General features: G+C 35.4%; 1 long non-coding RNA gene across 1 annotated transcript; it reads left to right on the top strand.

The window, feature by feature from the left end:
- The first annotated feature begins 7837 nt into the window (after positions 1-7837).
- Positions 7838-8736, top strand: LOC139890534 (uncharacterized). The gene is made up of 3 exons (XR_011773357.1): positions 7838-8249; positions 8342-8400; positions 8617-8736. It is a non-coding gene; the product is annotated as an uncharacterized lncRNA (long non-coding RNA).
- Positions 8737-18522: the final 9786 nt, after the last annotated feature.

Here is an 18522-nt window from a genome sequence, read left to right as displayed (position 1 = left end):
GGCGTATGTGTTTCGGAGTTTTCGGGGTTTCCCACTTTTCAACAGTTTCTATCTTTGCCGGATCCACCTTAATACCTTCTTTGTTCACTATGTGACCGAGGAATTGAACTTCTTCCAACCAAAATGTACACTTTGAAAACTTAGCGTACAATTCTTCCTTCCTCAATACTTCTAACACCTTTCTCAAATGTTCACCGTGTTCTTGGTCATTCTTTGAGTAAATAAGTATGTCATCAATGAAAACAATGACAAACTTATCAAGGTATGGTCCACACACTCGGTTCATAAGGTCCATGAACACAGCTGGTGCATTAGTTAAACCAAATGGCATGACCATAAACTCGTAATGACCGTAACGTGTTCTGAAAGCAGTCTTTGGAATATCATCTTCTTTCACCCACATTTGATGATACCCGGAATGTAAGTCAATCTTTGAATAAACAGACGAGCCTTGTAGTTGATCAAATAAGTCGTCGATTCTCGGTAGTGGGTAGCGGTTCTTGATGGTAAGTTTGTTCAACTCTCGATAGTCGATACACAACCTGAATGTACCATCTTTCTTCTTGACGAACAAAACAGGAGCTCCCCACGGTGATGTGCTTGGTCGAATGAAACCATGCTCTAAAAGTTCTTGTAATTGGCTTTGCAGTTCTTTCATCTCGCTGGGTGCGAGTCTGTAAGGAGCACGAGCTATTATTGCAGCTCCTGGTACAAGATCTATTTGAAATTCAACGGATCGATGTGGGGGTAATCCCGGTAATTCTTTCGTAAATACATCGGGAAATTCTTTTGCGACGGGAACATCATTGATGCTCTTTTCTTCAGTTTGTACTTTCTCGACGTGTGCTAGAACAGCATAGCAACCTTTTCTTATTAGTTTTTGTGCCTTCAAATTACTAATAAGATGTAGCTTCGTGTTGCCCTTTTCTCCGTACACCATTAAGGGTTTTCCTTTTTCTCGTATAATGCGAATTGCATTTTTGTAACAAACGATCTCTGCTTTCACTTCTTTCAACCAGTCCATACCGATTATCACATCAAAACTCCCTAACTCTACTGGTATCAAGTCAATCTTAAATGTTTCGCTAACCAGTTTAATTTCTCGATTCCGACATATATTATCTGCTGAAATTAATTTACCATTTGCTAATTCGAGTAAAAATTTACTATCCAAAGGCGTCAATGGATAACTTAATTTAGCACAAAAATCTCTACTCATATAGCTTCTATCCGCACCCGAATCAAATAAAACGTAAGCAGATTTATTGTCAATAAGAAACGTACCCGTAACAAGCTCCGGGTCTTCCTGTGCCTCTGCCGCATTAATATTGAAAACTCTTCTGCGGCCTTGTCCATTCGTGTTCTCCTGGTTCGGGCAATTTCTAATAATGTGGCCCGGTTTTCCACATTTATAACAAACTACATTGGCATAACTTGCTCCGACACTACTTGCTCTGCCATTACTCGTTCCGACACCATTTGTTCCTTTCGTTCTATTAACCCCTGGTCCGTAGACCTCACACTTCGCCGCGCTATGACCATTTCTTTTACACTTGTTGCAAAATTTGGTGCAGAACCCCGAGTGATACTTTTTACACCTTTGGCATAGCTGCTTCTGATTGTTGTTGTTGTTGCGGTTATTATTGTTGTTGAGATGATTGTTGTAGTTGCTGTTGTTGTTGTTGTTGTTGTTGTTGTTGTTGTTGGGCCGTTTGTTGTAGTTGCGATTGATGTTGCGATTGTTGGGATAATTGTTGCGATTATTGTTGTAATTGCTGTTGTTGTTGTATTGGTGATTCTTATCACTGTTTTCCTCCCACTTTCTTTTGACTTGCTTCACATTGGCCTCTTCAGCCGTCTGTTCTTTAATTTTTTCCTCAATCTGGTTCACTAGTTTGTGAGCCATTCTACATGCCTGTTGTATGGAGGAGGGCTCGTGTGAACTTATATCTTCTTGGATTCTTTCCGGTAATCCTTTCACAAACGCGTCGATCTTCTCTTCCTCATCTTCCAACGCTCCTGGACACAATAGGCACAATTCTGTGAATCGTCTTTCGTACGTGGTAATATCAAATCCTTAGGTTCGTAACCCTCTAAGTTCTGTCTTGAGCTTATTGACCTCGGTTCTGGGACAGTACTTCTCGTTCATCAAGTGCTTGAATACTGACCACGGTAGTGCGTACGCATCGTCTTGTCCCACTTGCTCTAGATAGGTATTCCACCATGTTAACGCAGAACCTGTGAAGGTATGCGTAGCGTACTTCACTTTGTCCTCTTCAGTACACTTACTTATGGCAAACACCGATTCGACCTTCTCGGTCCACCGTTTCAATCCGATCGGTCCTTCGGTTCCATCAAATTCCAAAGGTTTGCAGGCAGTGAATTCTTTGTAGGTGCATCCTACACGATTTCCTGTACTGCTAGATCCAAGGTTATTGTTGGTATGTAGCGCAGCCTGTACTGCGGCTATGTTTGAAGCTAGAAAAGTACGGAATTCCTCTTCATTCATATTCACGGTGTGTCGAGTAGTCGGTGCCATTTCCTTCAAAATAGTCAAATGGAACAAGTTAATCATACAGAATATTAAGAGTAGTTAATAGTATTTCGTAGCATAATATGAACTCATTTATAAAAGCTTTTTCTTCATATTAGCGTTTTATAAGTTTAAATTCGGGTAGTACCTACCCGTTAAGTTCATACTTAGTAGCTAATATACAATTTAACTACTACAATTCTATATGAAAAACTGATTATAATAATATTTCGCGTTCAAACTTTTACACAATATTTTACAAACTTACAATACCGCTTATTTTACATATAGCATGAAATATAGCACACAATAAATTTGATACAAGATGGTTGTGAAGATAATTCTAGCTAGTACACAATTCATACGTCCAGAAACAAGTCATGCATTCTGGTTTTACTAGGATTACTTCCCATCCTTGGTCTTGTGGAACATAACCGTTATGGCCGTTGATAACACAGCGTGTTGTAACGTCGTCAAAGGGACGAGGGTTACGTAATGTCCAACAGTCCCGTAACAATCTAAAAACCTCATTTCTTACCTCAATTACCGACTCCGTCACTTATGGGAACGTTTTGTTTAATAGTTGTAGCCCGATGTTCTTGTTCTCACTTTGGTGAGAAGCGAACATTACTAATCCGTAAGCATAACATGCTTCTTTATGTTGCATGTTAGCCACTTTTTCTAAATCACGAAGTCCAATATTCGGATATATTGAGTCAAAATAATTTCTTAACCCATTGCGTAAAATAGCATTTGGGTTCCCCGCAATATATGCGTCAAAGTAAACACATCGTAACTTATGGATTTCCCAATGTGATATCCCCCATCTTTCGAACGAAAGCCTTTTATAAACCAAGGCATTCTTGGAACGTTCTTCGAATGTCTTACAAACTGATCTCGCCTTAAATAGTTGTGCCGAAGAATTCTGACCGACTCTAGACAAGATTTCATCAATCATGTCTCCGGGTAGGTCTCTTAAAATATTGGGTTGTCTATCCATTTTGTGTTTTTATACTGTAAAATAGACAAGAGTTAGATTCATAAAAAAAAATACTTATTAATACAAGCAATTTTTATATATATCATAAAGCATAAGCACACTATATTACTTATATTACACCACACGAATACAACTATCTTATTCCGACTCGCTTGTTTCTTCTTCTTCGGTTTTGGTTCGTTTTGCCAAGTTTCTAGGGATATATGATGTTCCCCTAATACGAGCCGTCGTTATCCACATTGGTTTAGAAAAACCTGGTGGTTTAGAGGTTCCAGGGTCATTGTTACAACTTAAGGACTTCGGGGGTTGACGATACATATAAAGTTCATCGGGGTTGGAATTAGATTTCTCTATTTTTATGTCCTTTCCCTTATTATTTTCTTTTGCCTTTTTAAATTCAGTTGGGGTAATTTCTATAACATCATCGGAATTCTCGTCGGAATCCGATTAATCGGAGAATTGGTAATCCTCCCAATATTTTGCTTCCTTGGCGGAAACACCATTGACCATAATTAACCTTGGTCGGTTGGTTGAGGATTTTCTTTTACTTAACCGTTTTATTATTTCCCCCACCGGTTCTATTTCTTCATCCGGTTCCGATTCTTCTTCCGGTTCCGACTCTTCTTCCGGTTCCGACTCTTCTTCCGGTTCCTCTTCGGGAACTTGTGAATCAGTCCACGAATCATTCCAATTTACATTTGACTCTTCATTATTATTAGGTGAGTCAATGAGACTTGTTCTAGAGATAGACATCTACCACATAATATCAAACGCGTTAAGAGATTAATATATCACATAATATTCACATGTTAAAAATATATAGTTTCCAACAAAATTTGTTAAGCAATCATTTTTCAAGTAAACACGGTCGAAGTCCAGACTCACTAATGCATCCTAACAAACTAGATAAGACACACTAATGCAAAATTCTGGTTCTCTAAGACCAATGCTCGGATACCAACTGAAATGTCCCGTTCTTATTGATTAAAAACGTTCCATATTAATTGATTTCGTTGCGAGGTTTTGACCTCTATATGAGACGTTTTTCAAAGACTGCATTCATTTTTAAAAAAAACCATAACCTTTATTTCATAAATAAAGGTTTAAAAAGCTTTATGTAGATTATCAAATAATGATAATCTAAAATATCCTGTTTACACACGACCATTACATAATGGTTTACAATACAAATATGTTACATCGAAATCAGTTTCTTGAATGCAGTTTTTACACAATATCATACAAACATGGACTCCAAATCTTGTCCTTATTTTAGTATGCAACATCGGAAGCTCTTAATATTCACCTGAGAATAAACATGCTTTAAACGTCAACAAAAATGTTGGTGAGTTATAGGTTTAACCTATATATATCAAATCGTAACAATAGACCACAAGATTTCATATTTCAATACACATCCCATACATAGAGATAAAAATCATTCATATGGTGAACACCTGGTAACCGACATTAACAAGATGCATATATAAGAATATCCCCATCATTCCGGGACACCCTTCGGATATGATATAAATTTCGAAGTACTAAAGCATCCGGTACTTTGGATGGGGTTTGTTAGGCCCAATAGATCTATCTTTAGGATTCGCGTCAATTAGGGTGTCTGTTTCCTAATTCTTAGATTACCAGACTTAATAAAAAGGGGCATATTCGATTTTGATAATTCAACCATAGAATGTAGTTTCACGTACTTGTGTCTATTTTGTAAATCATTTATAAAACCTGCATGTATTCTCATCCCAAAAATATTAGATTTTTAAAAGTGGGACTATAACTCACTTTCACAGATTTTTACTTCGTCTGGAAGTAAGACTTGGCCACTGGTTGATTCACGAACCTATAACAATATAAACATATATATCAAAGTATGTTCAAAATATATTTACAACACTTTTAATATATTTTGATGTTTTAAGTTTATTAAGTCAGCTGTCCTCGTTAGTAACCTACAACTAGTTGTCCACAGTTAGATATACAGAAATAAATTGATAAATATTATCTTGAATCAATCCACGACCCAGTGTATACGTATCTCAGTATTGATCACAACTCAAACTATACATATTTTGGAATCAACCTCAACCCTGTATAGCTAACTCCAACATTCACATATAGAGTGTCTATGGTTGTTCCGAAATATATATAGATGTGTCGACATGATAGGTCGAAACATTGTATACGTGTCTATGGTATCTCAAGATTACATAATATACAATACAAGTTGATTAAGTTATGGTTGGAATAGATTTGTTACCAATTTTCACGTAGCTAAAATGAGAAAAATTATCCAATCTTGTTTTACCCATAACTTCTTCATTTTAAATCCGTTTTGAGTGAATCAAATTGATATGGTTTCATATTGAACTTTATTTTATGAATCTAAATAGAAAAAGTATAGCTTTATAGTCGGAAAAATAAGTTACAAGTCGTTTTTGTAAAGGTAGTCATTTCAGTCGAAAGAACGACGTCTAGATGACCATTTTAGAAAACATACTTCCACTTTGAGTTTAACCATAATTTTTGGATATAGTTTCATGTTCATAATAAAAATCATTTTCTCAGAATAACAACTTTTAAATCAAAGTTTATCATAGTTTTTAATTAACTAACCCAAAACAGCCCGCGGTGTTACTACGACGGCGTAAATCCGGTTTTACGGTGTTTTTCGTGTTTCCAGGTTTTAAATCATTAAGTTAGCATATCATATAGATATAGAACATTAAAAGTCAAGTTAGAAGGATTAACTTTTGTTTGCGAACAAGTTTAGAATTAACTAAACTATGTTCTAGTGATTACGAGTTTAAACCTTCGAATAAGATAGTTTTATATATATGAATCGAATGATGTTATGAACATCATTACTACCTCAAGTTTAGTAGGTAAACCTACTGGAAGTGACAAGAAATGATCTAGCTTCAAAGGATCTTGGATGGCTTGAAAGTTCTTGAAGTAGGATCATGACACAAAAACAAGTTCAAGTAAGATTTTTACTCGAATTAAGATAGTTTATAGTTATAGAAATTGAATCAAAGTTTGAATATGAATATTACCTTGAATAAGAAAGATAACCTACTATATATAACAAAGGTTTCTTGATCTTAGATGATTACTTGGAATGGATTAGAAAGCTTGGAAGTAAATTAGTAAACTTGAAGGGATTTTTGAAGTGTTCTTGAAGTGTTCTTCCTATGATGATTATAGCTTGATTCTTGAAGTGATTTTTGATGAAGATGATGATTAACTACTGGAAAAATACGTTCATAATAGTGTGGGTGTGTTGAGAGAGAATTAGAAAGAGAATTGGAAGTGAAATGGAGTGAATGATGAGTGGTAATTGGTGAGTGGTGAGTGGGGTTAAAAGGAGTTCTAGTTAGTTGACTAGCTCATGGTAGAAGTTAAAATTGATTAGTCATACATGACATAATCAAGAGTAGAATCCCATGCTAGTTCCTATTGGTATATATCCATAGTAAGTACGTTTTGAAGCTGTGTATAATACGGGTAAGAATACGACTAAAATTCTTGATGAAAGAAAAGAATGGGAAAGTAACTGTAACCATTTTCGTTAAGTATGAGTGTTTTGATATATGTCTTGAAGTCTTCCAAAAGTATTTTAATACATCTAAATACACTACATGTATATACATTTTAACTGAGTCGTTAAGTCATCGTTAGTCGTTACATGTAAGTGTTGTTTTGAAACCTTTAAGTTAACGATCTCAATTAATGTTGTTAACCCATTGTTTATTATATCTAATGAGATGTTAAATTATTATATTATCATGATATTATGATATATTAATATATCTTAATATGATATATATACATTTAAATGTCGTTACAACGATAATCGTTACATATATGTCTCGTTTCGAAATCCTTAAGTTAGTAGTCTTGTTTATATGTATATAACTCATTGTTAATATACTTATGGAGATACTTACTTATCATAATCTCATGTTAACCATATGTATATCCATATATATATCGTCATGTCGTTTTTACAAGTTTTAACGTTCGTGAATCTCCGGTCAACTTGGGTGGTCAATTGTCTATATGAAACATATTTCAATTAATCAAGTCTTAACAAGTTTGATTGCTTAACATGTTGGAAACATTTAATCATGTAAATATCAATCTCAATTAATATATATAAACATGGAAAAGTTCGGGTCACTACAATATCTTGGCATGGCAACATATGAGTTGCAGCCATGATAATATGTGTTCCCATGATTAGAATAATCAAATCCATTACTTGATATAAGAATGATGGAAGGATGGTGGTTTCCTTTTGGGATTGATGTGATGATGAAGAACTTGGCGTTTGATACTCGATATCATAAAATGGATCGTTTCCTTGCAAGGCTATATATGATTTTCTAATGAATTGCAGTCGTGACGATTGTCATACTTCGACATGTTAGCCAATATTACTTGCATTTCCCAACTTTTAAAAAATAGAGGTTATGATGATCAATAATTTATGGCTTAGTTGAGGTTTGAGAAATAACGAGTTCGTATCTTAGTAGGGCACCATAAATGTTGCAACCATGGCGAATTGCGTTTTCTTGCTTCACTTTGTACATAACTCTGAGCCTCATATTTCTTTTGAATTTCTTTTTAATCAATCTTCTCTTTGTTGCACTAATGTAAAAGATACAGGGGAACTGCGCTTAACGGTACAAAAGTAATTATGTGAGTAAGTTTCTGCTTTAAATTGTTATTATCTAATTATCTATACGTTACTCATTTTAGTTATATTTGATGTTGATTATTGGGATGTGCAGAAGTGTTATCCTTTCACATAGGAATAGCACGGGTTTTTAGGATTGACGACGAATAACAAGTAAGTTTTAACCTTTAAAGTTTGCACCTTATTTTTCTTTTTGGTTTTTTTTCAATCAATGTTGCCTTTGTTATGTTGCTGTTGAAGATATGTGGGAAGTTCAATTTAGTTGTATTTATTAAAATGTTTGTTTTAAACAAACCCGTGATTTCACGGGTCATTTCACTAGTTCAATATTATAAGCTTAATTTTTATTTATAAATTTTTATTTATAAGACCATTCCCAACGGTATCCGTCCTCAAGCTTCCTCAACTCCGCCCTCGAGGACTCCATTGGCAATCACCTCGCCCTCACTCTTCCTCAAGCTCCCTCAACCACCCCGCCCTCCTTTCTTTCTTCACCATGCAGTTTTGAGGACGGGTATTTTTTTTATCTCTCCTACTTTTTGTGCTTTATTTACTTGTACCAATATCATTAACAACTTGTACATTAATTAATTAATTAATTTTGTGGGTATGTGATGGGGAGAAAGTATGTCATTGTTGGTAATGGTGTGTGATGAGGAAGAAGTGAAAAATAAATGGAGAGAGAAAGCTGATGTGGCGCTAATGTGACAGTGTGTCCTGAGAAGGAAGTGCGTCATGGTTGAGAGTGGTCTAACTGTATAGTATTGAATGTGGAACCTAAATGAGAGAAACAAACACGATGATGTGTTGGTGATTCTTAGCAAATCAATCTAACTTTGCCGACCGTTACACGTAATAATTAACTCAAGAGATATTAAGCGCGCATGTCAACTGGGTCAAAGTCAAAACAGTCTTTCATGTGATCCACTCTCATTTTGATGTGAAATTGTGCATGCCCATGTGATTGTTTTACATTGTTCAATAATAACACTATTAGAATTAGATTTAGATAGTCTTTCTTGTAGACTTCAGGACTACCAATATGATTTTTATAATTTGATTCAACATAGTCTATGAGTTTGACCCACAAAGATACTTTAAAATTAAACTTCACTAACAATTTATAGGGGTGATCAGAAAAATAGTTAAAAATAAACATCAAATACCTTGAATATCTATCCTTTTTATCATGGTAAAAAATTGCTCAATTTTTCGTGTAACACGAATTGAAAAAAACCTTATACGTTTATCGGTTTGAAAAGTTTATCGGTTTGAAAAGTTTAGTTAATCTTCAAAACGTATAGTATTTTTAGTTATTTATACAACAACAACACAACAACAAAATTCAATACTACATGAGTGGTATATGGGGAGGTGAGATGTAGACAATCTTTCCCTTACCCTAGAATAAAAACAAGTCATTTATCTACCCGGGGTGAAACACTCTCAAAAGTAAAGAAAGCAATCACTCTCTCTATTCGACGGGTAAAGAGATTGCTTCCGAGTGGAGCTCCGACCAAAAAGTAGAATTTTTTTAAAGTTAAATTAAAATAAAAATAAAAATTGAGACGCCATGAAAATGGTAGAATCAAATTTCTATGGGTTCTAAAAACCTGCTTGGGATTCAATTTAGGCTCAAAACGGCAGTCAAGACGCCAATAAATCAACGTTTGTTGTTGACTCCAAAATAGAGCCAAAAGACCTTGTAAACAGAACACGAAAGGCATGCTAGGTGGAAGTTGTTAAGGAGGCAAAGAGCCAACCACCCATACAAATCAAAACACCACTCATGCACCTTTACGGTAGACATCCCCGAAGCCACACAGCTAAAAGAAAACCACCCAAGCTCAAGAGCAAAGAAGGTCGTTCTCCGCCATAATGGCCTCAAGATGCACTGAACGATGCGCGACACCCCCCACCCCCCTTAGTTATTATATAGTGCATTTTAAATCGATCGGGTAGATGTAAACCCATCAAAAACTAACTACGTCATTTATATATAAACTTTATAGGTATTGCGATGATTAAAAAAGGATTTGCAAAATATTGTATGAACTGAGGCCCCATGTGTAACGACCCGACTTTTTCGACTTGCTTTTGTGCTTTGTGTTTTCGCGAAACTGCGTATTTGTGCGTACTGAGCTACATTATACTCTGGAGACTCCCTACATGTTGAATACTTTCGTTTATATGTTAAAACATATCATTAAGTACGTAGGATACTTAACTTAACCCTCGAAAGCCTTTATGACCGTTAGTGTCACTTGACGTTTTTAACAAACTGCGTACTGCGTACACGTTTAACTTTTGTCGTAATCAGAATATTATGACTACGAAATACTAATTGTTATTTTATAATAAAAATTACTTGGGCTTTTGGATGCTTAATTACGCTTAGTAATTTACTAGAGCACACTAGTTAGTCTTGTTGGACTTTCTACCTTGTTGGACCTTAGCCCACCCTACACTAGCTAGTGGACTATTTAATTAGCCCAATTTAATTAAGTTAGTGACCCATATTAATGAAATACAAATGCCCATTTATTAGAGGGAACATACTAGCATTTTTGTCAAGTATTATCCTTAATGTTGCATGGGATCCTAACATAAGCACCAACTTTAGACAACCATTAACCAAAAAGCAAAAAGGTGTTACCCTTGTCCTCCATGTCCACCCACCCACACCCTCACCACCTATAAATACAAGCCTTATTCCATCCATTTTACACTTGCTTTCATTTGTAATTTACACACACTTACTCTCTAATTCTTTCTCTAGTTCTTTTTCTCTCTAAAAAGTGTAAGTAATTGATTTTTCTTCTTCTTCTTCCTCTCACTTTCACGATTTCATCATCATCATCATCATGGGTCTAGCTTTTTAGCTTTTAATCTTGATTACATCTTGTAGATTCAAACATGGATTTGAATCCTTCAAGAACATGGAAGATTCAAGCTTTCTAGCTTTGAATCTTCACCTATTTTGTAGATCTAAATATTTTAGCCTTAATCTTGTTATTTTATTATAAAGATTCAAACTTGTATTTGTAATCTTCATGTAACTTAAAAATCCAAGCATTATGCTTCAAGATTTTCAAGAACAACCAATATTCAACTTTCTAGCTTTGAATTTTCATTTTTTTTTGTTGGATCTAAGTTTTCTAACTTATGATTTCATTATTATGTTATAAAGATCAAAACTTGTGTTTGTGGTCTTCATATAACTTGAAGATCTAAGCTTTATGCTTCAAGGTCTTCAAGAACACCAAAGATTCAAGCTTTCTAGCTTTGTAATCTTATAACTTGTGTGAAAAGGATCCAAGCTCTCTAGCTTAGGGTTTCATCACTTCATTTTATTAAGATTGTGTTCATATTTGTTTGATTGAAGTAAAGTTTGTAGCTTTAGTTGTAAATAGGACTTGTATTTGTGTTAAGACTAAGGATATGATGTAACCTTGGTTCATCATCCATCTAAGACTCTTAAATAAGTTGTGTTCTTACTTGGTCTTAACATATTGTGTGTTCATGGTTGAATCTTTGTATAGGTGATGATAACCCATCAATGAGTTGTACACTTGAAGCTTACGAGCATCAAGGATGAGAACCGTGATGAGCATCAAGCACCAAGAACCCCACCAGAGCACTTGTTTACTGTTTTTTGGGATCTAATCAGATTCCTGGACTTCTGGAAAATTGATTTTCCGTTAGTTCGTTCCGAGTAGACGACTTTTCGTTTAGGCCTCGTCTTAATCCGATATACGGTTTAGGATTTATAGCCCTCCGAAAGTCACTACGTCTTTGTAACGTTGTGCTGAAATTTCTGACCTACTCGCACTTAAACTATCGCCACGGTCAAACGAAGACGAGTTAAGTTCTGAAAATTGGTCAGCGGTTAGAGGACTCATATACGGAGTCATATCCACTGACTAAGCATCTTTTCATTTTGTATAGAGGTCGTAGCAGCTGACCGAATTCAGCCTATTGTTTCGATCTCTATTCTTGTCAAACTTACTTAGCTTTTATGATGATGAATGATGATGATGATGACACTTAAACTTAATTTATTCACTTTTAAACCTTTTGGGACAACATACTGACCTAGTGACCTTTGACTTAGATTGACGACCTTTCGGACCGTGCAACGACCTCCCAATAGGGTCTGGAAGGAACGTCACTATTATCAAAACATACCAACATATTATAATAAACGAGAACAATACTAAATGATGAATTTAACTTTAATGAGTACGCAGCGGAAAATGAAATGTCGATACAATGACAGGAATAACAATATCGTAAATGTTCACATGCAGAAGTAATAAATGCGATATCTCTTGATCTTATGTCCAAGTAGCATCACATAAGCAGTAAGTATAAGAGCTTGAATCAAACAACACCTGAGACAAAACATGCTTAAAGTGTCAACCAAAAAGGTTGAGTGAAGTTCATAGGTTTAACAAAAAAGTTTGTCGTTGTTTTAGACCACAAGATTTAGTTTGTAAAGTTGATCTCCCGCAGGATCAAAAATTTATGCCAATGCGTGATATTTAGACTAAACGTTCAAGTTTGCCCTATGACAAGTTAGTTCTCCTTGTCGGTTAAATTTCATTATCAAGTAATACAAAGACTTAGTCAAATGTATCGGGGACGTTACTCCCGATAGGCCTACCCCCAATAATTAAGCATGCCGCAGCACTTAAAAATATCACTGTAGGGACTTAGTCGGACATAGCCGGGTATAGCATAGTTTAACAGTTTGGTACTTGTGTCTAAAGTGTAAAAAGTAAAAACAGCATGTGTCTCACCCCAAGTAAAAGTAAGTAAGTTTGCTAGCAATTAAAGAGGGGCTATGAATTCACCTTAGTAAGTAGAGAGAGAGTTATTCCTCGAAATAAAGAGTTGAACGAGTGAGCAGGAAAGTCAACCTATTGACATTTAAGAGTAGTTAAGTGTTATGCCCATGTTTAAGTTTAAGTATGTGTTTAAGTATAGTTTGTTTTACTAAGTTTCTTTTCCTAGTAAGTTACTATTTTTATAAAGTTTCCATTTTTAGAAAGTTTCTTATTTTACTAAGTTTCTATGACTAGAGAGTTTCTACTTTTATCAGTGTTTTCCATTTTAGGATACTTGCCGTATTAGATAAGCTTCCAATCACCCCTTTCCCTTCGAATGGCTAATTTAGATCTAGGGGCTTGAGCCATAGGACCCTTTAAATCGAAAATCCAAACCCTCTGCCTAGAATCTCATAGAAACCATTCGTCAAGAAAGTTCGAAGATCTATACATCTCTAATACATATCCCAAAATGTTTTTATGTTACAATATAAGTAGTAGGTTATAGGTGCTAGTAATAGTAATAGTGTATACATGTTATTTATTTTATTTTTAATTGCATATAATTTATAACATTATTTACATATTTCGATAAAAATAATAACCGAAGTAAAAAGTAAAAAGTAAAAAGTAAAAAAAATAAAAAGTAAGAAAAGAATACTTACTAGTAGTAATTCTTCAAAGAGAGAATGAGAGAAATTTTGGTGTGAGTTTGAATGAGAAATGAGGGATATTTATACTTGAAAAAAATTAGGTAAAAAGAATAAAATAATTAAAAGAAAAAGAAATATTTAATTCTTAATGGGATTTTAAAATTAAAAAGTATTAAATATTAGGTCATGGGATAATGCACAAAATAAAATAATAAAAGTAGTTTTTTCATTACAATTTTTAATTAAAAAGTAATTTATTTATTTATTTATTTATTTATTTTTTTATATTTATTTTAAGGATTTTTTTTATGTAAATAAACAAATTTATTTAATGTTTTTCCAAGAATATTTGTCAATAATATTTTATTTTTTTTTATTTTTTTTATTTAATTAATAAATACAAATTTTGCATAAAAATAATAAATAATTCGGTATTTTGTATTTTTAATAATAATTATGATTTTAATTATCAAACTATAGCTTTAGTAAGTTTGTAAATATTATTACATTTATATATAATTGGATATATTATATACTTAAATATATAATACATTAACTAAATAATAAAAGTGATACAAAGTTTATATACTTAGTTAAATTATGTCAAATTATATAAATTAATAATATATTATTTATTTAAGCGTACATTGTTGACTAAAAATTACTATTCGGTCAATATTTAATTGTATATAACAACCCTTAATACATATAGTCAGACATATAACCCTAGGGTTAATTCAGTAAATTTAGAAGTCGAAAAGTGAGGGTTGTTACAGTACCTCCCCGTTAATAAAAACTTCGTCCCGAAGTTTTAGGTAGACTTCTCGGATGCATCAGCGGTTGAGAAGAGATGGGGATATTTCTGTTTCATTTGGTCTTCACGTTCCCAGGTATACTCGGGGCCACGTCGTGAATTCCAACGGATCTTAACAATAGGTATGGTGCTTTGTTTTAAGCGTTTAGCAGATCGGTCCATGACTTCTACGGGTTCCTCTATGAAGTGCATTTTATCATCAATGAGAATGTCATCCAAAGGAATAACGAGAGTGTCATCAGCGAGACACTTTTTAAGATTCGAGGCATGAAATATGTTGTGTACGCTGCTAAATTCAGCAGGTAATTCTAATCGATAAGCCACGGGTCCGATCCTTTCAGTAATCTTGAAGGGTCCAACAAAACGCGGACTTAGTTTGCTTCGTTTACCAAAACGAACGACGCCTTTCCAAGGGGATACTTTCAACATGACTTTGTCACCAACTTGGAATTCCAAATCTTTCCGACCTTTATTAGCATAGCTCTTCTGTCGACTGCGGGCAGTTTCTATTCGTTTCTTAATCTGAACTATCTTTTCGGTTGTCTCGTGTATGATTTCAGGACCAGTTAACTGTCTGTCCTCTAATTCATCCCAGCACAGTGGGGATCTACATTTTCGTCCGTATAAGGCCTCAAAAGGTGCAGCCTTAATACTTGAGTGGTAACTATTATTGTAAGAGAATTCAACCAAAGGCAAATGTCTATCCCAGCCTTTGCCGAAGTCGATAACACAAGCACGAAGCATATCTTCCAATGTTTGAATGGTTCGTTCACTTTGACCATTGGTTTGCGGATGATAAGCAGTACTCATGTCGAGTTGAGTTCCAAGAGCACATTGTAAGGATTTCCAGAATCTGGAAGTGAATCTACTGTCGCGATCGGATATGATTGATATAGGAACACCATGACGAGAGACAATTTCTTTGATATCCAGTTGTGACAATCTCTCCATCTTGTCGGTCTCCTTGATCGGTAAGAAATGAGCAGATTTAGTAAGACGATCTACTATGACCCATATAGTATCATTGCCACTAGAAGTCTTGGGCAATTTAGTAATAAAGTCTATAGCGATACATTCCCACTTCCACTGCAGAATATCGGGTTGTGTCAACAGACCAGAAGGCTTTTGATGTACAGCCTTGACTTTCAAATAAGTGAGACACTTACTAACATAAGTAGCAATGTCGGCTTTCATATTAGGCCACCAGTAGAATTCCTTCACATCGTGGTACATCTTACTGGAACCCGGATGAATAGAATACCTAGTCTTATGCGCTTCATCCAAGACTAGTTCACGGAGATTACCGAAGCGAGGAACCCAAATTCTGTTGCCAAAGTACCGTGTACCATTAGCTTTCACTTGGAGTTGGTTCTCGAAACCGGTAGGTCCTTCACCTTCGATGAGTGTTGGTTTAATAGCTTCCAGTTGAGCTTCACAGATTCGTGATATAAGATTTGATTTGATTTTCAGGTTTAAGGCACGAACACGTTTAACATCGTCTTTTCGACTGAGGGCATCGGCAACTACGTTTGCCTTGCCAGGATGATATTCCATCTTACATTCATAATCGTTCAATAACTCGAGCCATCTGCTTTACCTCATATTCAGCTGTTTTTGATCAAAGATGTGTCGAAGACTTTTATGGTCAGTGTACACCGTAAACTGGGTACCATATAGATAATGTCTCCATATCTTTAATGCAAATACCACGGCACCTAACTCAAGGTCGTGTGTGGTATAGTTCTCCTCGTGTTTCTTCAACTGTCTAGATGCGTAGGCAATAACCTTTTCACGTTGCATTAAAACACAACCAAAGCCTTGCTTTGAGGCATCGCAGTAAACAACAAAATCGTCAGTACCTTAAGGTAAAGATAGAATCGGGGCTGTGGTCAACTTCTCTTTCAGAATCTTGAAAGCAGATTCCTGTTCTTCGGACCACTCAAACTTCTTCCCTTTTAGAGTTAGCTTCGTAAGAGGTTTGGCAAGAAGGGAAAAATCCTTTATGAATCTCCGATAATAACCGGCAAGTCTCAAAAATTGACGAATATGCTTCGCAGTCTTTGGTATCTCCCAGTTCTGGATAGCGGTAATCTTAGCTGGATCGACATGTATTCCATTACTATCAACAACGTGTCCGAGGAATTGTACGGTTTTGAGCCAAAACTCGCACTTAGAAAACTTAGCGTAGAGTTGTTCCTTTCGTAAGAGTTCAAGAATCACGCGCAGATGTTGCTCATGTTCCTTCTCACTCTTGGAGTAGATCAAAATGTCATCAATGAAAACAATGACGAATTTATCGAGATAAGGTTTGCAGACACGGTTCATGAGATCCATGAAAATGGCAGGAGCATTGGTCAAACCAAAAGGCATGACACAGAATTCATAGTGCCCATAACGAGTGCGAAAAGCAGTCTTAGGAATATCAGATTCCTTGACTCTAAGTTGGTGATATCCGAACCTCAAATCAATCTTTGAATAAACAATTGACCCTTGAAGTTGGTCGAATAGATCATCACTACGTGGCAACGGATAACGGTTCTTGATAGTAAGCTTGTTAAGTTCGCGGTAATCAACGCACATCCTTAACGTACCATCCTTCTTTTTAACAAATAGAATAGGAGCTCCCCATGGGGACGAGCTTGGACGAATGAAACCTTTATCCAATAGTTCTTGGAGCTGGTTGGAAAGTTCCTTCATTTCGGAAGGTGCTAAACGGTATGGTGCTTTAGCAATAGGAGCAGCACCGGGAGCTAAATCAATTTGAAATTCAACTTGTCGAGGAGGTGGAAACCAGGAAGATCTTCGGGAAACACATCGGGATAGTCTTTAACCACTGGTACATCTTCAATACGCTTCTCTTTCGATTCGATCAGCTTAACGTGGGCTAGAATGGCTGGATAACCTTTCATAAGGTATTTGTGGGTTTTGATATAGGAGATGATATTGAGATTAGAACCACTCTTTTCACCTTGGATGATGAGAGTATCTCCATTCCCCAATGGAACATTAACAGTTTTATCGTAACACATGATAGCATCATGTAATGGACGTAACCAATCCATACCAACTACGACGTCAAAACTTCCGAGTTTGACCGGCAAAAGGTCTATCTTAAATTCTTTATCGGCTAAGATTAGGTTGCAGTTTTTATAGATTTTATCAACTTGCATGATTTTTCCATTGGCTACTTCTACTAGTCGTTTAGTTTCTAAGGTTTGAGGCTTTTCAGTGAATAAAGTGCAAAATTCACTAGACACGTAACTTCTGTCGGGTTGAAAAGAGTCATTTTGTTCGCTTGATAAAAATTAGACATTCTAACATTAGGAAAGAGACTTTGATTAGCATTTTAAGCCATGATTATCAAAGCAAGGTTGTTAAGATTATAAGGTAATCCTAAGTGCTTTAAGTCTAAGGCAGGAAAGGTTATAGTTTCCTAGATTGCTAAGGCACCCTAGCTAACACATAAGGCACACACAAAAATGCAATCCTGGTTCTCTATAACAGCCTGGTTATGCTCTGATACCAATCTGTAACGACCTCCCAATAGGGTCTGGAAGGAACGTCACTATTATCAAAACATACCAACATATTATAATAAATGAGAACAATACTAAATGATAAATTTAACTTTAATGAGTACGCAGCGGAAAATGAAATGTCATTACAATGACAGGAATAACAATATCGTAAATGTTCACATGCAGAAGTAATAAATGCGATATCTCTTGATCCTATGTCCAAGTAGCATCACATAAGCAGTAAGTATAAGAGCTTGAATCAAACAGCACCTGAGACAAAACATGCTTAAAGTGTCAACCAAAAAGGTTGAGTGAAGTTCATAGGTTTAACAAAAAAGTTTGTCATTGTTTTAGACCACAAGATTTAGTTTGTAAAGTTGATCTCCCGCAGGATCAAAAATTTATGCCAATGCGTGATATTTAGACTAAACGTTCAAGTTTGCCCCATGACAAGTTAGTTC

The sequence above is a fragment of the Rutidosis leptorrhynchoides genome, chromosome 2, assembly GCF_046630445.1.
Source record: "Rutidosis leptorrhynchoides isolate AG116_Rl617_1_P2 chromosome 2, CSIRO_AGI_Rlap_v1, whole genome shotgun sequence".
Lineage (NCBI taxonomy): Eukaryota > Viridiplantae > Streptophyta > Magnoliopsida > Asterales > Asteraceae > Rutidosis > Rutidosis leptorrhynchoides.
The sequence above is the reverse complement of the archived record's forward strand: the minus strand, read 5'-3'. Positions and strand labels throughout refer to the sequence as shown.